We start from the raw sequence: 24,839 nt of genomic DNA, 5'->3' as shown, positions 1-24,839 counted from the left end.
TATGACACATGTACATAGCTTAAATAGTAGAGTAGGCTTAGGAGAGATAGGTTTAGGCAAATCAGCTTTTATTCCATGTACATATTGGGGGAAGGGTAGGAAATAAGATTATATAGGAAAAATAGGACGAAACAATAAGACAGGGTAACAATTCCAGTCACAAATCCAACAACACTCAAGTTATAGCACAATCAACAATTTACTCCGGTTACCTATTTATAACATAACTAATGAGGAGAAGCAAAAGCTGAACCCATTGTATTTCAACCTCGATTACTATCTATTATAATCAAAATAAACGCAATTTTCGGAAAAAAAAAAAAAAAAAAAAATGTGGTACACGGGATGGACCCCGGATATGCTCCGAGCACCATCCATCGGCTCAAAATTCGTACTAAAAACCTTCGAGCAAACCGAAAAATGCTTTCAAAGTCCATAGGCATTAAATCTACGGGACTCCTCCTCCTCCTGCAATGCGGTTCCACCAAGAGGGCACGGGACAAGAAGTACCACACAGTGTACCCCGCGCCCTGCAGTAATGAACCGCAGAATGGAACTATGTACCCTCAACCACCGAGCAACAGACCGACAGCAGCATTGCACATTGCCAACGCCTCGACGACTAATGAGAGTAACGTGCGCGCGAGCGCGAACCATACAGCCACAGTTATCACGGTATCCCCCCGTCCATCGGTCAACCGACCAACAATCACGGACTTCCTCCTCCTTCTCCTCGAGGGACACTTGAGGCTTCCGAGGGAATTGTGATTAAACTTCCGTGATGCCGTTAATGTTTGCAAATAATCCTGCCAATGGCGCGACTGTGGTCCACCACAATGTCAACCACCATCACCATCATCACCATCATCATCATCGTGACCAGCAAAAACAGCAGCAGCAGCAGCAGCAGCAGCAGCAGTCGTAGTAGTCCGGGAGTAAAAATCGTTACGACGATACGGTGCGAGGGAAAACGAAAATTTAATTGCCAAATTGTGCTTTGGTCTGCCCCGGTCTACTAATGGTCGTCCCCGCACCGCAGTTGGTGGCACCAGCGGCACTCTTGAGGACCATTTGGAAATCTCGTTTGTGACACGCCCCACGGCCCCAGCCACCACGCCCGGTAGCCGAGAGTTCTCCAACCGAGAAGGGGACGAGCGCGCGCGCTATAGAACACACTTCATGATGTCCATAAACCAGATCATAAATTTTTGCTTTACCTAATCGAAATCTGACGTCTACAAATCACGACGACGACGACGCCAGTGGCGACCGCGTTACACATCGAAAACATTCAAACATTCTCGACTCGACTTCCTGAACGACGAGAGGAAGAACCGAGTATCTGTGTGTCAATCTGGATAGCGCCTGGAATTAATCTTTTTTTTTATTGTAATCCATACAGATCCGGATCCGGATTCGAGGCACACAAATGGACGGACGGACGGTTTGGCACATCTGGAAGGTGGTAGATGTATTTATGAAATCCCATGTTCCTTCACTCCAATGAGGATATAATATGTTGGGATGAACCCCACGATGGCACGACACAAGCTGCTACACCGCAGCAGAACGAGCTAAACCGCGGGTGCTAATTTCTTGTGTCGAGTGTCAACATATGGCACGTGTGTATGTGTGTTTGTGGTACGCAGCACGAAATCCATCTTCCAGAAGCTGCGGTCTCGCGTCGTAAAAAAAGGGGTTGACGCAACCGAATTTCGGGATTCGAGGACCACACCTAGGATGGTGGTGCCTGGAAGGAGGAAGAAGGGAAGATCACGGTCGTTAATATGATTTATGCCGGCCGTTCCTTCCTCTTCTCTCTATTTTTGACGATTCCGTCGATTCCTACCCCTTTTGTATCCGTCGTGGAGTGCTTGGCGGCAATCTGATATGCAATTTGTTAGAACTGGAGGAGCGCTCTTGCTGTCTGCCTGTGTGTGTGTGTGTGTGCGTGTGTGACTGTCAAGTGTAAATGTTTGTCCGATTGGCGTCAGATTCCGTGTCACATTCCGGTGGTTGTTTCGTGCGGTTGTAGTAACCCACCTTTTGCGCACCACCGCCGATGCGTTCCTTCCTACAACCTACAAGAGAAAAAAAAGGAACGACGCGCACACTTCCTCCCACGGTCTCCTGGGAGGTCCCGGGCCCCAAAGAGAAGAAGGAGGAATTCAGAGCGTAACCGAATGGCGAAGCTAAATGATGAATTAGCACCACTTGTTGGTGTGATGGAGCGTGTTTGATGCGGTTTTTGGTGCGTAATGCGACCGCACGCACTGCGATCCGGAAGTCAATCAGTGTCGGTCAGTCGGGCAGGCGCGAGAGGCCGCTTGATCTGAACCATTAGCCCGCTCGCTGCGGACCAGCAGAGCAGCAAGACGCTACGAGGTTTTGTCGCGTGACGCCATTTTACACTTTAACGCAAATTAACGGAAGCGGAATTGGCCACGAGCGTGGAATTGAATTAAGCCATTTTGCATTGTGTTTCACTCACGGAGCACTAAAAAAAAGTCTTAAAAAAAAAAGAAAGATCCAACTTTGACGCCATCTGACTCACTGGAAGATAGTGAGGGTAGCGAAACCTCAATTTCCGCCACTCTCTCTCTCTCTCTCTCTATCTGTGTATCATCTTTATAAATAGTCCACTTAGTAAGCGATTGAGGCGCCTAACGTGGTTGCAATAGCCCTTATGGTTGTGTCATGCTGGTGTGTAGAATGTGATACTCAGACAGGTCCCGACGAGTTGCGCACGCCGCAGGGGCACACCAGCGCCACTGAATCATACTTGCAAATTCGTAGAACACGAATTCATCGGCCCGAAATAACTGCACACACTAGTTCGCAAGCCCAAGACGACATGTCACATCTTGGCAGAAGTTGTCCCTGGAACCGCAACAAACACACACACACACACACCGTTCTCGGTGAAGGTGGAGTTCCCTCCTAGGAGCAGCCCTAGATACAGGACCAAGACACATTGTTCCCAATCTCCGCGTGTGAGGAGCGGAGTGAAGGGTAAGAAAGAGAGAAACGGAACACAATATTTCCTGAGGTCGAACCTGAAGAACCACATTCGTCACCAAGAAAACAGTTAAACAGGACGATGGTAGTAGAGGAGGAGGAGGAGGTGGTGGTGCTGCTGCTACCACGCTGTGCGCCAAAACTATGGACTCCGTTTTTCCATTTTATGCGCCCTAGTTCGCCAGTTGACGTCCTGTAGCGACGGTGGCTCCAGCAGCAGCAGCAGCAGCAGCATAACACGCTAACCAACCGTCTTACCGTCCTCCACCAACACAACAGGTAAACATTTACAATGCCATATGGTCCCATCGGACCCGGTAGGGGGAGAGAAGACTATGTAGGAAGTGAGGAAGTGAGGTTGATATAGAAGCCCAGAATTGCAATTTCGCTAAAGGCACCTCCACCTCCCGGTATGCCAACCAGGTCTCGTCCTTGCCACACACACACACAAACTGTATCGGTATTTACATTGCGTTTTCCCTTTTTATACCCCGGAGCGGCCAAGGAACCACTGAGGAACTCCGGTCAGTTCTTCTTCTAAAGGTAGGTAGTAGTCGCTAGAAAGTGAGAAGCCAGCAAAACGGGGAGAAAACAAGGGGGAAACCGAGCTCCACACACACACACACACACCCAGCGCTCACGTCAGCATAGCAACCGGGAACGTCATATTCAAACGTCACTCTTGATGCAGAGACCGAGAGGAAGAAAGAGAGAGCGTGGCGCGTGGCGACGAGGAACACACATACCGCCATTGCACTGCAGTAATCCATCCTACAAAATGCAACCGGAATGGAGGAATGCAAAAAAAGCGAGAGTCAAAAACCCAAACGACATGTTGTGTTGTTGTGCACCGTGGAGAAGAAGAAGAAGAAGCAGAAGGAGGAGGAGGCCTTTCAAAAGGCAGCAGCACCCACGTTCCAGTTCCAGTTCCAGTTCCGAAGGACGAACGACAACACACCGGAGCATCGACACAAAGTGTCCTGTGACGGTCGGTCGGTCGGTCCTATGCGCGCATCTGTTTATTTTCTTTTGCTTTCGAGACCTGCTCCGGAACCACCTGACCAGGGGCAGAAAAGAGGGACGAGGGGGGGAAAGAGTGTTGACTGAATTGGAAAATGGAAATGAAAATCCAGGTTCCGGAAGGTGCAACTCATTTTCCGTTCCGAGAGGCCGTCGCTTCCCTCGCACATACACAACACATGCAATATCTGTCATTACGCTGGAGTTGGGGACCGAGCAGGGGGTGCGCGCGCCCATTGCGCCATTGCGCCAAGGGACAACAACAAACGATGCAGGAAAGATGGAAGGGGAGATGTGTTGTGGAATGCACATCAGCAGTGCAGAGGGACATTGTGCAACAACAGCAACAGCAGCAGCAGCAGCAGCAGCTTCGTTTGAAATTATGTCGCAAAAATGGAGCTCTCGAGTGGAGGAGAAGGAGCATTTGGAAGGTAGAACCCCCTTCCAAGGGGGGGCTGGGTATCCAGGAGGGTATATACCCAAGGTCCAACCGAGCGCGGTTAGGAATCGCTATGTAGGTTAGGCAGCGCTGGCATAAGGAAATACGCTTTCTGGAGTACCGGGATACCGGGGCAGAGAACCTTTCAGAATCGTCAACACAAGCAACCGCGACACATCATTCGACATCCACACTGCGCGGTGACGACGTCGTCGTCACCAAAAAGTCCATCGCGTCCATCCATTCCCATATCTTGCCATTTGAAATGACGAAGCCAACTAGTGTGGGTTGATGGCTCGGTCTTTATACGGCATAGCGGATAGGGCGCGACAGGGCGTTTGTTTTGATGCATGCGATTGCCCTCCTGCCGGGGGAGATGATTGCACACACACACACAGGAGGGCGCACAACACGTTTGGTGCACACGCGCTCGCCATCATCGTCGTCGTCGTCGCTGGCTGCTGCTGCTGCTGCTGTAGATGGATCATCGCTTCTACGGTCGGTTGCACACTTAAGAAGGTTTGCCAGAAGCAGGCGGAGGATCCCGTATTTCCTTTCAAAACATCAACAAGCGAAGGGATCCGCACCGCGAGCCAAACCAAGCCAAGTGGCGGCGGCGACCACACGATTGAGATACACTTCTCGGTCGGTTGACGAAATGCGGTCGGCACGCAAGATAAAGCAACATATCGCGCGGGGCGGAGATGTGTCCCCCCGGAGGATCTCTTAGAGATAGAATATTTCCTGAGCAACGCGCCCACACTCACACACTCGGTGGTGGTGGTCCGTGGCAGAGTGTTTTGAAAGGCGAACGTCAAAATGGGACAGTTCAATAAATTATATTTTTAGCAGCACTAACAAGCGAAGCGCGGTCCGCGCACACACACGAGGTCAGAAGCGAGAACCGAATGAAGACGGAACTAGTAGCAACCTCCTCCTCCTGTTTACCTTAGCCCTGTTCTCGGTCTCTCCATTCCATTAACGGTGAGCGCATCGGAAAAGATGGACTTCTCAGGTGCAAAAGTCACATCCCCTGCTGCTCGCGTCCACTGTTGTGGCCATTAATTTAATCTAATTGATCCATTCGTTGCCCTTTGGGGCATTTTGTGAGCTGAAATCTCGGGCGGGGGGATAAATTATTCAACCTGAACACACCCACCCACCGCTGCCGTATTGTAGAGAAAAAAGTCTCTGATCCGGAATGGATCCGGATCCGGATCCGGATCCGGATATTTCCCAACAATTCGGTCTGTTCTGTGTCTGTTACCATCCTACGCCATCATCGGCGTGGAACCAATCCAATTCCAGCTATAGTCCAGCGCCGTTCAAATCCTATCAATTTAGTGAGTGACCGAACGGACGGACAGCACGTTTTGGACTGCACGTTTCGTTGTCGCTGTTTCCCGTCAGTCGCAATGCAACACGTTGACGTGCTGCTGCTGGGTCCGGTGCATTGCACAGTCTGTGTCTGTGAACCCCGGGGATCTATCGGTATTGCATCGGCGCCGTGCGCCACGACCAACCGGCGAGAAGGCGCAAAAAAGTAATCCAATCAAAGCGATGAATTCAGGAGAGGAGTTGCCCTTTGCTATTCCCAATGTAATTACCATTATTGACATTATTCGGGCGGTTCCTGGTGGTTCTTCTGTCGGGGGGCTCTCTGACCAGTCCACTCGCTGATGGTGGTGCACAATAATGAGACCGCGCACCGATTCCCGCGCCGACAGCACCGTACAGATTTCGTGCAACGTCACCACCGCACGTTTCGGTTGTTTTCGTTTGCGTTTCTGAGAAAATCCACCATCCAATCCCGGTTCTGCAACGGGTCTAGTGCTCCTTTCTACAAGGATTCCTTTCGGTCATTCTTCTGGCTGCTGGTTCCCGGGGTTCCCGTGGTTCTGGTGCACCACGCGAAACAGGAGATAGCGGAGCGAAGCGAATTGTCAGACATTGCAGCTTCTATCTTCTACCAGACTCTTGAAGCTGCATTACACTCCTGCTGCTGCTGCTGCTGCTGCTACTGCGTTTGGAGAAAACTTCAGAAGTCAGCTTTTCCACCGGCCAAGACCATGATTCCGGTGGTCTGGGCGCTTTCAGCACAGCATCACGAACACCATCCAACGTTCCAGCAGCAGCAGCAGCAGCAACACTGCAACGAGGATTGAATACAAAATGTTCTCCCTCCGTCTCCGTCCGTTTCGTTTTTGTGTTCCTCAAATTGACCAAAAACCAAACGCCAAGCCACACCGCATTCCACTCGCATTCCGCTTGCTGACTCTCTGTCGCTGGACATTCTGAGCGCTTCGGGATTCGGAATGGACGTCCGAATTTTTTGTGTTCTTGTTTTTGTGTCCCGGCTGTGAGTGCGTTTCGATTGCATTAATGCAACTCTCGCACGGGGCGGCTTCATCTGGTGATTGGTTTCGATTTAATGTGTGCGTCGTTCTCTGAATCCTGAAAACCCTGAATGGCCCAAAGGTTGACCCCTATCCTCTCCCCCTCTTTGCCACAGGAATCAACCGACAAAAAAAGACATTTTTGCGTTCGGGAAATGTTCAGATTTTCCACGCAAGCAACAAACAAACAAAAATCCTCATTCCATCCAGGTATTCGTCAACGGTGCAGCACACCGGAGGCACTTGTGACACATGTGGAAGGGGTACGTGAAATCAGCATTTCAAGCACCGAGAGCCGCCACTTGGAGAGGCCTTTTCACTCCGCTGTAAGATGACTGTTCTTCACATCCACACAGCCCCAGCCCCAGCCCCAGTTTGCAGTCGTTGCTACCTAATGATAATTACGTGACATTTACGAGCTGCTGTTGTAGTAGTTGCTGTGGTGGAGTGCCCCCAGGGGGATTCGCACGCAAGGCTGCTGATATCACGGGGACACACAAAAACCAGGGCGGCTCTCAAGATGCTCTCTCCCTTAACCTCGGCGGCGGCGGCGACCGTGCCCCGAAGCAGAACAGAATGGAATTCAATTAAAAGAGCCTGGATGCCATTTCAATCTCTTCGGACCCCCCTCCCTCTCTCCCGTCTTCTTAGTGGCTTCTTAGTGGCTGTTGGTTGGGTGGCGGCATCACCCATGCTCTCGCCCGTATGATGAATTGTTCGCTCGTAAGTGGAAGTAAGACCGGACCTTCCTTAATTACTGGCGGTTTTAGTGGTGAAGCGGAGAGGAGGAAGAGGAGGAGAGCGCAGGACGCATCCGTACCATATAAGGATATAACGCCATCGGAAGCCGACGGCCTGGACGCCATTCACCGGACGCCGAAGCCGCCGGCTTAAAACGGGACCTACAAGATAGTGTGTGTCTTGTGGTGACCTCCTACCGCAAGCAGAGAAGAGAGAGAGAGAGATATATCGAGAGCAGCAAAAGGTTCCGGCACAGATAAATCAATCCCAACCCAACAATCCCACCGTCTTCAGCTGCTGTTGCTGCTGCTGTTGCTGCTGCTTTGCATGAACGCCTCAGTGATTCCTTTCAATTAGACCAACCACAACAGCGCAAGTGTAGTGGAACCTGCCCGTAGGATAGGGTGCCTTTTGTCGCCTCCCCCCTTCACCCCAAAAACCGGAATCTGGAGCCGTGCTGATAAGAAGCCGACCACAAACTGTGGCACTACAACGCCAACATGACGCGACAGACAGACACACGGAACATCGCCACACGGAGCATCAGGTTGCACCTGTAATCCCGTTGGTACATTGGACAGCAACACACCAGAGGAAGAAGCAACAGAACACATGCACCGATTGACAGGTTTCAATTACGAAAGTCCGTTCAACCTTGATCCTTATCGGGTTTTCCCGAGAGAAATAGAGCAATTCGGGAGCCAAATTTGGGCCAAAGTTTTTCCGTTTCCGAGGAGTTTGCTGCCTGTAACCTTGTGCCGATTAGGTAGCGTATCAAAGACGAGGCCGGCCGAAACTGGTCGAGTTGAGGGTTCCGCTCGCTCCCTGGTCTGATCGTAAATTGATTAATGGACCACCACCATCCTACCACGACGGCTTAGGCTCACGGTTTTCTCGTTTTCAAGTGGACTAATTGCGGTGGAAACCACATAGTTTCAATGCGAGCATAGCACACCGACACACACGCACACGCAAAGACCACCCATGGTGGATATGTGCTGGAACATCGAGAGACACACGAAGAGGATGCCACCGCCGCTGCCGTTGCCGCCGCCATCGACCTGACTTCCGGTGTTCAGGAAGAATACGAGATGCCGGTGCTGTTCGGTCGCTCGTTTGTGGATGGCGTCGCGCCAGGCCAGGCGCATCGTGGGAAGCCATTATTCGCCTACAACCACCTCAACGACGACGACGACGACGACGACGCGACAAAGACCACCACCAAAGAACAGAGGTTCGGTTCTGTAGCGGCGGTTTGTCCCATTCATAAATCCTCACCCCGTTCGGGGAAACCCGGGAGAGAGCGAGAGAGTTCGTGGGGAAAGTGCGTGCGACACTTGTGAGGGTGGAGGCCCACGCACACACACACGCACACACGCGCGCACACCGAGTAACATCCCGTGTTTCGTAACGCACGCCCCCAAATGTCTGTGGCGTTTGTCATTTTTCCGTTTTTCGTGTCAAAAACGTTTCAATTCGTTGTTTTCGGGGGGGGGAGGCAAGATCCACGTCACGTCCAAGGGAGAAGGAAAGAAGAGAAGTCCCGGACGTCCACGGCGTTGCGCAATCGATTGAGGGCGGCTGACACACGAGAGATTCACGGAGAGCACACATATAACGTGCGCTTGATTGATCACGATTGAATCGCCTCACACCAAGAGCCGGAAGAAGCGGAAGAGCAGCAACGCACGTGCCAGCAGCTGGTTGTATGATAAACGGGTCGAAGACGATGAAGGATCGCACCGATGATGGACACACACTCTTCTGGACGTTATTTTTATCCATATTCCTCATCGATCGTCGTGACAAAAATTGTCGAGGAACTGATGATGAGGAATCGCCGATGATCTGGCTCGACAAGGGCCCAGATGAAACGACCGAGACCGAACTTGAGACCGAATCGGATCGGATCGTGGTGCAGATCGACCACCGAACCGAAGCGATCCAACGCCCACCACCAAAAAAAACGCGTCCCTTTAAAGGCGATAAAAATAGAAGACTGATGACCCACTTTTGGGCATCACCTCGCGAGCCAAAAAACGCGGAGACTCGAACTCGGACGTCAATCGACGCCTAACGATCTGCCTGGCCAGTGTGGCGGTCGTTCAGATTCACTTATAACTCTAGCATGAGAGGAGGTCCAGCAGCGGTCCACCATCTGCACGACGCAGTTAATTAGTGTGGACGGTACATACACCAAATGTACCGTCGCGTGATGGCCTTTTATGTCTGCTGAGCCCCGCATACACACACACACAAACACCGTTTACGTCGAACTTGCCGCGAAAACTAATTCGAAGTCATTGGAGTCACTACACTAATGTTGATTGGGGCCGCCAAATGCTCGCGAGTCTGGCTGATGCCAAGGCCTTTTACCCTTAAGACTTAATACTCTGGTGCGTACTGACCAGACTAGTGGGTTCCTTCGGTCCATTTGGATCCCATCATGGTTTCGGGGACCCAGAAATAAAATACACCAAGTGACCCACCCGGGGTGGAGACATTCATCTCCTTCTCGTCTCCATCGTTCTGCTGCTGCTGGTGGTGGTGGCCATGCAGACGCTCGTTTCGTTTCTTTTTGATGGCGTGGCGATGGCTGAACGGGAGGAGCCTGTCCGTGGTCGAGAAGCTCATTCTAAAGGGTCTGAACTCCGTCCTCTGATTGAAATATATATTTACGCCACCAATTTTTAAAATAAACATTCATACACTTCCTGCCACCACCACAACCACCAACCATACCATCTCGGAGTGATGGTGATGCGTGGCGTGCCAGTGAAGCAATCTGTCAATTACTCTTCGTTCGGTTCGGTCGCTGCTCAGCAGCAACACAACAACTTCTGAGCGGTAGCAGCATCAGAAGCTGTAAACCGAGAACTGCTTCGGTGGACACAAGCGTGTCACTCTCTCTCGCTCTCTCGTTCTCGTTCTCGTTCTCGTCTTTCTCTTCCTTCCCTTGCTCTTGTGGTCACGTCCGCGACCGCGACCCTCGCGCTTTGCCTCGAAACCGGGGAGTCGTAGTCCGGGGATCGTCAAAAGAAAACCGAAGAAACTCAAAACATCAACAACCGACCCGAGGAGAACGGTGTCGCAGAGAAGTTGCTGGTACCGTGCAGCAGCAGCAGCAGCAGCAGCATCATCCACGGTGTGTTAACCAGAAAAACTAACAAGAAACAAACAAAAGCCCACCTCTCTCCTCTGCAGTCAGCCTCCACAACGGTCGTATCCACAGCCAGCCAACAGCGCCAGGCCAATGGCTCACGACGCTAATCCGTTTGTTGATTCAAGCTCGTTGTGCTCGTTGGCGATCACAGACTCTCTTCTGCTACGAGTCTATATACCCAGTGCGCAGTATAGCGCAACGCAGCTGCAGCCTCTCCTAGTTGAATCCTAGTAGTTGAATTCCGATGAAGACAGCAGCAACTCTCAGATATCAAAAGCGTGTTCTGGAAGTGCCAGAGCCAAGATGGAGCACCCCGATGTTGTATTGCTGTAGATGATGACAAGACTTCACATCACTAGCAGCTCTTGGATAAAGTGGTGTCGAATAGATGATTTCTATGTAGGATTTTTTCAAAATCTCTGCAGGGAGGAGTTTCTCAAGACTTCTGCACCATGTTTGCGTTCTCATACCGCAACTCACAAACACACACACCCCGAGAAAAGTCGTTTCTCGCTCAGGTGCTACAATAAAGCACCGGGAGGTGCTCCACCAAAAAACAAACCGAATCGAGTCGGAGTCGACAACCACAAGATCCCGCGCTACTCCAAAGGTCTCTTTTCTTATTCGTGCGGTGACGGTGGCGATGAACGAGACTTAATGAAATGTAAAGAAAATTAGTCATTCCCACCGAGCAGCGGTACCGCGGGGGTCCACCACAAACCGGCTCTTCCGGGAAAGGGAGAGGGGTTCTCCTTGGGGGCCTAATGAAAGGTAATCGCTAGGCAAATAGACACCGGTAATTAGGATAAAGTTCGCCAAGTCCCGGACCCGGAGGCGACCGGAGGCTTCTGTATTATGGTGGCAGCAGTATAGTGCGCCGGTAATCACGCGTCGTGCTCCCGGAGCACACACACACACATGTCGTCACACACAACTGACTGCTGGGCGCGCGCGATAGCGAGAGGAAGTGGGGACCTCCCGCGGTACGCGCGGTACCACCTTTTACCTTCTTCCTTGGCGACCACCCTGGCGGCTCGGTGTCGATGGTAGCCTCACACTACACCAAAACGATGCTACACACCTGCAATGGAAAGAAGAAGATAACGCACATAAGAATCGGTGTCGTTGTTGGCGCCATTCGCTCCCTCCCTCCCTTCTTTCCCTTTCCCTAGGCGTTTTTATCAATTTGGATTTTACAATGGAAGGCGATAAAGCGCGTTAGTGAAGTGTCCGTAGGGGGGAGCGCGTTAGTGTCGACATGCTCCGTCGGTGCGTAACACCCCCCCCCCCCCCCTCAAACCTGTAACCAAAAGAAGAGAGAAGAGTTCCCGAAAATCCGGAACAACCTCCAGGAGCCAAGTGTCGGCCATAAAGACAAAACATGCAGAACGATTTGTAGTTCACCTTCATCGTCTTCAGTCAGATGTCCGTAAATCAATCACACCTCAGTCTCACTGCACCCCGCCCGCCAGGGGTCCTCTCTCCCCTTCACCTGATTCCGCTGGGATCTGAAGTTAAAATCGATAGAAACATGGTCCACACACACACACACACACACACACACATTGGATTTGTGGAACTCGCTTGAAATCTCGAAAAAGCGTCCGCGTCCAGTGATTGCCAGAGACGCCAGCTCCCCACATCATGCCTCGCTCGGGGGGACTGCGCGATAAGATGGCCACAAAAGCAGATAGAGGACAAGAGAGAGAGAGAGAGCGAGAGATTGTCTTCTTTATCGCGGCATTTATGTTGTGAAACGTCGTCATCGTCGTCGCCGGCGTCGTCGTCGTCGTCGTCGAATCTGGCGTAGTTTGAATTCCATTCTGCCGCAGTCACGTCCACCCCTTCCACCAGGCCGCGTCCTGGTTGGTTGGTTGGTTGGTGGAGGGTGAGTTGCATTTTTAATTAGCGCCAACGCCAACACCGCCGCCACCGCCGGTCGTGTGTGCTTTTTTGGCGGATTTTGGATGATAGTGATCAGAGGGATGATGCAGCCATCTGCCGGAGCGGTCCGAGGATGGGCCGTAAATCAGCGAGCAAGCGAGCGAGCGAGCGAGCGAGGGATTAGTGAGCTGGCGAATCGCCGGATCTCGCGTTTAATTTATTATTAAGCATTTCAAAGGCGAAAACGTTGGGTGCAAACCCCTGATTGCAAATTCATTTCGATGTCACTTTTTGAGAGGACATAAATAACGTAATGAAGTCGTTTGGAAACTTTGGTTTTTTTTTTTTCAAATCCCGTAAAACCACATTTCGATGCACGATGATCGAAGAAGCTTTTACATCGCCTGCTACGTCTTCTGGGAGCCGGCTGCAGCCGCGGTTATGCAGCAGCTAGTGACAGACGAGTGACTTTAGTTCAAGATTCTGTCAAGGTATAGTTATTATTACTATAGGCATATCCTACAACGAGTTGTATTGAGTTGGAATTCTCACAGTATATTCAAATGAGTTTGAGTATTTAAAAACAATCTTTTGGAGCAAAAGACCAACATGAACAACTCCCAAGTATCATCAGAACTCTAGCGGTACCATTGGACATTGTAACAATGATCGCGCCTTCAATTGCGTCATCTCCGGTGGTCATGGTCTAGTATCATGCCCGGAATATTAGCAGCCATTTCATCGGTTGAAACCTACAAGTACTCAACGGTTCGATGCGAGGCATCATAAAACGGACTCACACGGACAGGTATTACAACTACGGCATCGGTATCGGCATCGGCATGGATGCATTGCAACCTCGAACGCCGATCGCCGCCACACCGCGTGACGGATTATGCGCCACAGCGCAGCACAACTTTGCATAATTGAATGTTGATGACTTCCTTCTGCCAGTCAACTTGGGAGTTTCTGTACCTCTCTATATCTCTCTCTGTGGGAGATCTGTCTGTTTCTGAGCGCTTCTGCAACAAATTGCACACAAATCAACTGCTGCTGGAGACGCTGCTGCTGCTGCACACACCTGGAGGATGGGATGGCGGTATTTCGTTCAACAGTTTTATTGCACCACCACACACTAGCCCAGTCCAGTCCAGTCCCGTCCAGAGACCGTAGAGATTCGCGGTTTCCCATCCATGGCGTTCTGCGCCGTATCTGCGAAAATGATGTACTACCGCAAATGAGCATAAAAATGGAAACTTTACGATAAAAGGATGTGAACACACACACACACACCGGGACAGCCGGACACACTTCTTCATGGTGATACCACTAGACCACAGAATCACCTCACACCGCGGTGAAGGAACGTAGCCCAAAGTCCGAACCCTCTTCTCTTGGTTGCCATTTTTTTCTGGTCTGTCCGTTTGGCTCTGCAACGAAAGCTTCGTTCTCCGATGCTCAATAAACATGGACAGTTTACGAGCGAAGCGAGCGATCAGTTTCGCTACCCCCGGCAGGCAGGCAGGCAGGCAGGCCACCCTGCCAGTGGCCAGGTGGTGGTGTCCAGCCACGGGGCCGTCGTAACCAGCGCCCGGAGCACCTGATTAGATCCACGAGCGATCGACACACGGAGGACATTGCGTGTGGTTCTTGCTGCTGCTGCTGTTGCTGCTGTTGCTGCCTTTCTTTTCCTTCGTGCTGGATTGGAATTTGGCACGATGATTCATCCACACCCGCGAGGAGAGTGTCGGACCCACAACCAGTTGTAGCCAGCAACCACCACCACCACTCCGCGATTTCGCGGCGAAGCTGAAGTGAAACCGATCTCCGATCGCTTCTCCGTGGCACGGATTGTGCGAAAATGGTTGCTTTGCTTCTGAAGACCGGAGTATCTTATGCCAGTCCAGCCCGACCATTCAGCCAGCCAGCCAACCAGCGAACCGGATCTTGTTTTGTTCGAACGTTTAATGTGCGGTTCGTGGCTAATGACGTGGCATGCCAAGGAGCCCAGAAGAACCGACCAACCGGTCAATTGAATTTCGAAGAATCCATTTCCGGTCCAGGCTGCTCGGCGATCGTATGAGAGCTCGCTCGTGGCTTCTCAACCCAACAACAGCAGCAGCAGCAACAGCATAATGTGCACGCACGCGAAGATCGTAAAATTTGATCCCGAAAAAAAGGGTGTTGGGAGTCGTCTCGGGGTCTCGGGATCTCGAGGGGCGTGCGCGTCCGTTTGGTTTTTGGGGCCGTTCTTCTTCTGTTCATTTCCATTCCACCAACGAGCAAAACGATGCTGATGATGATGGTCTTTTGAGTCCGGCGATCGGTAGGGGAACACATTTAAACGGAAGCCAAAAGAACTAGGAGTCAGAGAGCGAGCTCGAGAGCCGTACGTCCATTAAAAACAACTTGAGGTAATGCTGCTGCTGCTGCTGCCGCGGTTGCTGCAGACCTCGGACGAATGGCGAATGGTGGCCGCCTAATAATGGCTCCCTTTTTCACGTTTGGGCCGGTTTTCGGGGGGGGGCTTTGTGTGTGTGTGAAGCTGGGAAAGCGTGTAAATGGCCACCAGCTTCACAATTAAACACGTTTGCAGAGGCGCCTCATGAGATGAGAGTGTTCTTTTTAAACCCCGAGAGTTAAGGGGGGGGGGGGGCTGTTCTGTGGCGTTGCGTTGCCTTTTTTTTTTGGGAGCCAAATTTGGGAGTCGGAGATTTAGATCCATTTCCCAACGTTTTAGAGCCATTCTGAAGGCCGGTATGCTGGATGGGTTTAGGTAGCTAGGAATCATTACCTTTTAAAGCCATACATGATCGCGCGAGGGCTATTGGAGTAATCATACACCTTATGGATCTTTGCAGATCAGATGGAGAGTGCTGGAGCTATTCAATGGGTTATGTACCGGAATATCTTCAATACTGGGAAAGATTGTTGGACTTCAAAGGTATTTAATTTGTTTTAGGAGACATGTATGTTTTATATTTTTTCATGAATGCTTATCTTTTCAAGAGTATTGTGTGAAATTGTTGGATCAATCGAAACAAAACTGACTGAAATTTTTTTAAAATGAAAAAAGTACATTTTTAAAGACTTGCCTTTCTAGATAGGATGCCTGTAACGAAGTTTTTAACAATTCTTCCGCAAAATACATCAAAATATTCTTGAAAAGTTTTAGTTTAATATGAAAAGTAAGTAAAATGCAAAGCTGAATCGTGTCTTCTCACAAAAATCTTCAAAAACGATCCGTTCTTTGCCCTCTTAAGAAGTTTAGAAGACAGCTTTAACATCGGGTTATGCTTTCAACCACCAACTACCTATACACAAAGTAAAGACCACAATCACAAGAAATTATACGAAATCTTTTGAATCCAAAACAATATTTTTATAACTCCATTGTCCATAAGCCCGGACCTGTCCCGGAGGACAACAAACCACGAATCATTGCGTCTCAAACCTCTCTCCTCTTCCTCAACATTCCCCAACAGTCCCTCGCGCATCCGCCCGGAGAAGGGCCCTTCACTGACTAGTACCCACAGCCACCACGAATAAGTCCACTTGAGCGCGGAGGGCTCCGAAAACTTCAAAAATTACTCCTCCAAACAGTCGTCGATCGTCTCAAGAGTCTCAAGACAGTGGGTTTGGGTCGGCATGGCCTGCACTGCATTCTCCGGTCCCGGCATCGTTCTGGCATGACACAACAACGACGACGACGTGAAACGATCGAGAATGAAGCGTCGTCCTCCGTCGTCTCGAGAGCAGTTGGCGTCAGGGGGGTGTTTCGCCTCCTCTCCGAAGACTCGAAGACGACGATGATGATGATGCCAATGAACCGAAACCCGATGGGGCGCGCGTCGTCCCCGGGCTCGATCGATTCGGTCGAAAAAGACAAAAAACGAATCGGCCGCAAGATCTCCTCACCTGATGCACACACACACACACACACACACAACAATTGTGCCTATGCTGTGGCTGTGGGGATAGCAGCAAAAAGAGGAGAGGAACAGAATTTGATCGAAGAGGCCACAAGCCACCCGAACGACCCCAGAGATCCCGACCGAAGACGTTCCCTCCTTCCTGGCGCGTCCAGGCGCGCGCGTAACAAGTAGTGATCGCCACCGGATTCGATAAGCGACGACGGTGGTGGTGGTGGTGATGATGATGAGGGTGGTGGGAACCTCGTTAAAATGCGATCTTCAAGAGGAGGGCGCAGAGCAGAGACGGCGACGGCCCTTCTCCCCTTCGCTTCATTCGCGTACTTGTAACCAACCAAAAGGAAGGGAGAGGGAGTTGGGCGGCGGCATTCTTCAGCCACCATCCCCGGCCCCCCTGGCATCCCCTCTCTATCGGTGTCTCATCTCGCTTTGCCCTTATGATTACCCCCGTACCTCCATCCAGGGGCCTCTCTTCTGTCTGCTTCTTATTATTACTACCGACGATCACTGGCTAATGGAGGGGTGGTAAGGGAGGAAAAGCAGTGTGGAGAGGGGTGGGGTACCGGTTCTGGAGGGGATCTCTCATCATCATGATGCCATCATAAATCGTTTCCCACCGACACCGAGCGAGCGACGGACGACCAACCGACGTCGACCGGACCGGGACCGGAGGAGTGTTTCACCTTGTCTCCTGCTGGTGGTGGTTCTGAGAAGCTGCGAACTTTGTGCATGCATGCGTGTGTGTGTATGTGTGCCCTAGCACACGTACATGGTCAGTTCCACAAGGAAATAAATAACCGTCTGCCGTCGAATGTCGATTTTTGCTTCTTCGCGTTCAGGTTCGCGAACCGTGCCGTGGGGTCCTGTGGCCACATCATCTTCAGGCCACCACCGACCGGTGTGTGGTCAAGGAACGTGAGATCTCGAACGGTGAACGAAGGAACCTGACCTGCAGGACCATGGACGAAATAAATAATTACGGAAGCTGTTGCGATCAAACCAACAAGTCCAGTTGATCGGTTTGTGATCGTCGGTTTGACTTAAGAGCAAGATGTCGGTTGATATCCTTTCAGACAGATGTCACACGTTACGTTGTGAAGTTCCTGTTCGTGTGTAGTGGAACCACTACTCAAACTGTTTAGTTCCTGGCAATAAAATGGCTTATCGTGCTTGCTGGACGAATGGCTGACGGCATTCAGGTGTGTTGGTCCCGACAAAACAAGATTCCAACGAATGGCGCATTGGTGGTTATTCACCCTCCGGGAAGGACCAGAAACTGTCTAGCATGAGACACGCTACTGCCCGGACAAACCTGACTCGATTCAGGAGGAGCGAGTAACGATGCACTGCTCGCTAATCCGCGCCAATCCTAACATCATCCAAACAGGTGAACCACCACCACCACCTTTTCTCCGGACCGTTATTTCTCTAGTTCACTGTCCTCAAAAGACACTCTCACAGGCGCAGGTGATTAATTAATCGTGGCCGACATTTTCGCGGCGGCGCGGGACTCACGACGACTTTGAGCCTTTTTAATGGTCCCTCTGGAATGGCGTCACAGACAGCAGTAGCAGCAGCAGCAAACACGGCATCAGGGCGCGATCGTTGATACTCTGCAGCAACCTGAAGGAACCCCCGGAAGGTGGAACTCTCTCTCTCTCTCTCTCCTCCTTGGGGAGCAGGTTTTTGCAGATAACATTTTAAAGCAAATCGGCTCATTGGCAGTAGATGGTGCAGCTAATGAGCGACCCTGGCCCGGCCACACCCCGCGAGGGCCACTGGCAGCCACTGGGAGCGCCAAAAAGGTCGTCCCAAAATTGGCATCAGGTCCATCAGGTGGAATCCCGACTTCATGAACAGGTTGTTGCTCGTCTAATCTTTGCCTAAGCCGAAGTCCATTCATCCATCGCTTTCAAAGCTTTTCCACTCCAAGGAGTCTATTTCCAGCGGCGTGATGTAACCAAACAGACACACATAGACACACAGACACCACGCAGCCACTGGAAGCAACTCGATCCATTATCAGAGCGAGCGGGTTTTTTTGGGTGGTGCCATTAGTGTCACACCTACTTCGAAACTGGCAGCGCGGACCATCTGTGATCGGGAGGCATATAGACCGAGACCTGCCGAGAAGACCAGCCGGTCTTGCTTCAACTTTTTTCTTTGGATACATCGTCCATTGGAAGCCTTTTTTCCTAGCCTAGATCCAACGATAACCTCCAATGTACAACTCTCTGCCAGACACAACACAACTTCAAGCTCCAAACTAATGTCGTTTCCACCAAAAACAAGACAAGACACACCAATACATCCCGATAGCACTGGCCTAGTAGGAGAGGGGTCATTCATAATGATGAAGCATCCGAAGCGACCATGAAGTGATCGCAGCATGACACTGAAGAGACACAGACTCCCTCCTCACCTCGCGTGACCAAACTTCTTGCTCATCCTTCGTCTGCTCCACACGACACACGGCACAGACCATCACGTGAGTGCGTGCGTGCGTCCGTGCGTGCATGTTGGGTAATTATCTGTCAACGTCAACGAGAAAAGAACAGAATTGTTCAAAACCTGGACCGCGCCCTGTCCGGCCGGAGATGACGGCGTTACCTAAAATTGCGACACCAGACGGCACTCGGCCTCTCTCCTCTCGCCGCCGCTCTCTCTCTCTCTCTTCCAATCTATCTGTGTCCATCCGTCACTCGATCATCCTCCCACCTACATATCCTGCCGATGGGGGGGCGAGAGAAAACAAACATCAAACAGGGCGCGCGCGATACGCCACCGCAAACATCGCTACATCGCCCCCTCCCTGTGGGTAACATTAGCATGGCATGAGAGGGCATGGAGGTTGATGATGGCAACGTTACCGGGCACACGGACATATAAGCACACGCCTTCGTCAACCATTCATTCATCTTCGAAGTGGTCACCGGAGGTTAGTGCGTTGTGATGGCGTCGTCTTTTGGCTATCGGAAGAGCGGGTGTATTAGTGGCCATTGGAGGCGCGCTAAGTGTTTCCCCCCTTCGCTATTCCTGCTTTATAGATGAGGAAGAAGGAGTTTCACTTTTCGTACCACACTCCGCACGCATGATGATGGCACATGAGGCACATTACTATCACGGTGAGGGAGGGGAGTGGGTGTGCGGTGGTCGTATTGAATAACTTATCAAACGGGCAAAGGCACCGGGCAACAAGCGTCCGTGCGCAACGCTTTTTATTATTCACAAACGATATGCAAACGATTTACGATGTCACAAACGGCGACGGACACTTCGTGGCCAAAAGCCGGAGCCACGTCCTCCACGCGTCGTCCATAAGGAATCAGATGTTTAGTCGTAGTCAAGTCCAGCCGGGGGAATCACGGCGTAAGTGTTTGCGATTATGATTTATGCACAGATAGAGAGAGAGAGAGAGAGTGCCCCCCATCATAAAAGGCGAAAGCGCGAAACACATCAAAAGGATATGAAGCTGGATAGTTGTGCCTTCAAAGCCACTCAAGGGTCTCTCAGGCGAACTGTGGCATGTCCGCTCGACTCTACTCGACAGATCGCATCCAACGAAGAACGGAAAGACGACACAAAGCAAAACCCAGCAGCCCGAATAATGCCCGCGGAAGGTTCAAGACGGATTTACGTCCATTAAATGCAATATCCGCTCTATCCGATGGTGCTGCTTGCGCCGATAAAATCTGAAGAAAATCCTTGCGAATGTGTACCACTCCCGCTGTTCGCAAACAAGGCCTTGAAGGAACACAAAAGGCCCTTGAAGAGACCAGCAACCAAGCAAGCAAGCAACAGAAGAATGGGAAAGGATGCAAATCCCACGGCACATGGCAGGCAGGAACCAAACGAGAAGGAACATGGCAAAAACAAACAGGGAAAGAGAAACCGTAAAGACCACTCACTGCTCTGCTCTGCTCTGGCCTGCTCTGGTCTGGAGTCTTATCCGAGGGCGCGATCGCCCCGAACAACCAACCGTCGGGGTCCAGGAATCGCGACAGAAGGACGCGTCACACAGCGACTGCAGCGAGCACAGCGAGGGGCAGGGGCATTAAGAGCCCCCCAATACGCCACACGTTCGACCGGGGCTGCATCCCGGTGCCTGACAACACCCCGTCTTAATCGTGACTCGCGCAACACACTTCACGGGAGCCAAACGAACGAACGAACGAACGGACACGTACGATCGAGGTAAATATAGGGGGACAAACGGACGGAGATTAATCGGACTGCATTCCTGTATTCACTGGCTGGTGGTTGGCCTGAGCATTGCGTACACAGTACGGTAGAGCGTTCTAGAGTGGCAGAGTCTGAGCGCCCGCGGGACTTGATCGGACGTTCGGACGTTCCCACGTGAACTTGTCCGTCCCGCATCTTTGCGTCAACGCGCAGCCCACGACAGACAAACTCTGAACTCTCGCGTCTCGTCACCGTCACCGTCTTTTCTTGTCACCCGGGGTTTGCACACATCCCTTTCGCCATTGTTTGTCGCGGCGTGTTTTGTTGCTGCTGTCCAGCATCATCTTAAGCCCTGCACGCAGGTATATCCTGCGCATTGGAATGCAGAGCAAACGGTGTCACAAACGGTGGCACTCTTCTCTCTCTCTGGGGCCCATAACAAAAGCGGGGAAAAAAAAGGGATCGAATCAAAAACCATGGACACTCGGATGCGGACACTTCGCTTCGCTTCGATCGGGACCTGAAAGGAGAGAGGACCGAAAAACCGAAACGAACCGTTTGTATCGAAACATTCCGATCGTTCGCCGGTCACTTGGACGATACCGAACACGACGTGACGCAATGCAGCGAAGCAGAGCAGAAGGAAAAGGAAGGTCCCCAAGGAAGCGTCTACTTTGTGGATGTTGGGACGATCCGGGGTGCTTGTATATGCTCGTAAAAACAGCCCATTTCCGACACGGTAGGCGCGGCATTGTCGTCCCGAGGGAGCAGGCGTGCGCAGGTAGCGCTCCAGCCAACCAGCCAGTCCTGCGATGTATGCCACCATAAATCCTCCGATAAGGTCGTCCCCGAATGGCCAGATCCTGCTGCTGAGATCTGGGACTCCCTGTTTGACCTGACAGACGGGGAAAGGATCATTTTTATGACACCGGCCTCGGACACTCGGGGAAGGCGTCATGTTGCGTCGAAAAGTAAGACGTCACTTTTTGGGACATTAATGGTCCGTCCGTTCTGCTGGACCAGGTAGCACGCACCAGTGTCTTGATCCTGTTGGCCGATTAGGTATCAGAATACCCATTTACAGCACACGCACACCTTGAGGATGCTTTTCGGGGAAAAGAGTCTAGGACCTCGGACGACTACCCAAAAGTTGGTAGGGAGTGAGAATTGAATTGGAGTTGGACGATCTTATGCGGCAGATGAATTTGGATGATCTTCAATGAATTTATTCAATAACCAACTTCAATACCCAAACTCATGTACTCAATGGATCTGATCTTCGAATCCGACCAACACTCCTAACATCTGAAACAAGAACGATGTTCGTTTCAGTCTTGTACGAACGTTCCCCGGAACCTCAAAATTCCAAGATCCCCAAGAGACCAAGGCGCGCGCGCGCCCACCAACTAACGCTGGTCTCGTTGCCTCCTCTCCCCCGGCAACAGTCCGTCCCGTGTGTCACGACGTTCCTCTACTCATCGGCGATCAAAATCCATGTAACATTCCTCCGATTTATTGCTTATTCTGCATAAAGCCAATGCCTCTAGCAGCCAACGCCAGCACAACTGGCTGGCCAACGGCGGCAGAACGAAGACCTGCTCCAGAAGGTGCTGGTGGTGCTGGTGCCGGTGCTGGCATCGCGGGTGTGTTAATAGATGTGACATTTGGCGAACAAGCTTATCGGTTGTGCAGCACTATTTGGTCAATATAAACAAAAAAGGAAAACGAAGGAAAACCTCCGAACCGAACGAAACTGAAACCGAAACTGCCTGCTCGGCACACGCACCGCAACCGTGCGCGCACCACCGTCTTTTATGGGCTGGCCAACAACCCACCCACCCACCAGGTTACTATAGGGTGCGTTGGTCCCTCCGTCCCGGCGGCCCCGCGGTACTCTCGCGGTCATCGCCGGTGACATCGGAAACCATCCAACGACGCGGCCACAGCGATGCCGCTCACTGCTGCAAGGTGGAACGAACGAATGCGAGAACCACACATTCTGACATTCTGACATCATGCCACACCCGGAGGAAGGGGACCCGGCAGGCCAGCCAATGGTGGTGGTGAATCAATAAAGAGTCTAACCGGAACGCGACGTGGAACGCGCGAGTGCACGAGCGTTTCACATTTTTATGATCTTCGTCTTGCCGCCTGCAGGCCTGCAAAGTGGAGGCGAAGGAGGGAGTGGAGGTGGTGCGCAATAAATTCGTAAAAACCCCTCCTTCGTGCCTTCCCTTCATGACTCCGCCCCGGTCGGTGTTTCCTCCATTCCCGGTGCCCATCGAAGGACTATATAACTAGACAAGGGTTTTGCTCGAGAGCAACTAGGGCGTCTTCCTAGCTAGGGGGGGGGGGGGGGTCCTGGCTCATGGTGGACCATCTCCCCCCCCCCCTCCTTATACTGCCATAGCACAGATTTATGTGCTCCAGAAGCTTCGTTAACCTGGCGCGCGCTGCATCGATCCGCATCGGCTACGGTCAGGGGATTTGAAGGCAGCTGCAAGCTGCAAGCTGAAGCTAAACTCTACATTGTGATACTATTGTGTGTACGCGCGCGGCCGTGTGTGTGCTCGTGGTGTGTGCGTGTGTGCCCTCACTGCACTGTAATTAGTTTCGTCAGTTCCGTCAAGTCGAGGAAAATGGAAACACATCGTTGCCAGAGGCTCTTCATCACAACTTCGCTACGAGCTGTTTGTCAACAAAAACTTTTTCCTGCTCTCAAGTGAGTGAAGCGAACGACCGGCGGACGATGGGCAGCCCACACACCACGTAATACCGGTCGGTATCGTCGCTAACATGAAAAATGTCGTGTTTCAGAGTCGCCAGAGACCGGCTTTCGCCGTGGCGCAAAGGAACGCGTTCACACCAAACAGACCTCCTCCTCCACAGCGCCGGAGAGACGCTAATCTCATTAATTAAATGTTTGTTTTGAGCGTAAGTGCTTTTAACTGCTCGATTTCCTCGCTCGCTGCTGCTGTACTGCTGCTGCTGCTGCTGTTTCCGTTCCGAGACCGAGAAAAATGGGTTGGAAAGCACCGCACGGTGGCAGCCTCAGTCGACGGGAAAACTAAATTCATTTAGTTCCGACCGACATCAGGCCAGAGGTCCGCGACTAGACTTGACACGTCGCCTCCTAGACACACGAAAGGTACCCGGTTTTTCGGGGGGGTGGGGCGCGGAATGACAAAAAACAATAAAAAAAAGATGGTGGAAAGCGTCGCCTGGCGCGAAGTCTATTGTTAGCGTGACACATCCTCATCATCTTCATCACGCACGCAAGAACACACACACACGCTCCGGCACAAGACAAGTGGCAAGTTGGCGAACAATGTCGCAAAATGCCAACTAGTAGCCAAGTGTGTAGCCGCCGGTTGATTAGTGCCGAGAGGTATTTGATTGAAGTCGAGCTTTATCGCAAAATTATTCAAAACAACATATCGAGGCGCCCAGGACCCGGGGCCCAGGACCCAGGGCCCAGGGCCCAGGTGTGTCAAGTGTCACGCATACTAAGCCTTCATTTGCACCTAAATGCTCTGGTAATGGGATCTCCGAAGGGAAACTAATCAATTCACGCAGCCTCTCGTCGACCACAATAATGTTTGCGGTTGATAGTCGCTCGCGGGTGCTCATTGTTTTTTTTCAGATAAATATGTATTCTAACACCGAGCCGCATACACGGCACGGCAATACGGGCAATCGTTGAACTCGCGCGCGCTTTCGTTTTCCAAAAGCACACGCGCGCGCGCGCTGGCACAAACCACAAGATGGTTGATGTCAGAATCTGCACTGACAACACCGACGGACGGTCGATAGGTCGCCGATCCCCGGGGGCCGTAAGTGCGTAACCGCCGCGTGGTGCCCGATTGCCGATGACGCACAGAGGGGTTCGCAACAATATTCGGTGGCGGAACTCTGGGTACTCCCGTGAGGTGGCGGTGGCGTGTTTGCTGTTACTATGCTTGGTATGCAAATCGATAGCGACGACACTTACCTACCTTTTTCGCTTCTTCTCCCGGAGATTCAGCTAGTTCCCATGCGAGCTGGCGAACCGGCACACACCGAGA

At 51.7% G+C, this 24,839-nt stretch overlaps 1 protein-coding gene across 2 annotated transcripts in view; it reads right to left on the bottom strand.

Annotated features, from left to right (window-relative positions):
- Positions 1 to 24,839, bottom strand: part of LOC125949005 (interference hedgehog) — an 82,400-nt gene that overhangs the window by 39,416 nt on the left and 18,145 nt on the right. For both annotated transcript variants that reach the window (XM_049675664.1, XM_049675665.1), the window contains exon 2: positions 24,771 to 24,839. This exon is cut by the window's right edge and continues 86 nt beyond it. The gene's annotated coding sequence lies outside the window, so the exon portion shown is untranslated. The remainder of the gene's footprint in view (positions 1 to 24,770) is intronic.

Source organism: Anopheles darlingi, chromosome 2, assembly GCF_943734745.1.
Source record: "Anopheles darlingi chromosome 2, idAnoDarlMG_H_01, whole genome shotgun sequence".
In the NCBI taxonomy this organism is placed as follows: domain Eukaryota; kingdom Metazoa; phylum Arthropoda; class Insecta; order Diptera; family Culicidae; genus Anopheles; species Anopheles darlingi.
The sequence above is the reverse complement of the archived record's forward strand: the minus strand, read 5'-3'. Positions and strand labels throughout refer to the sequence as shown.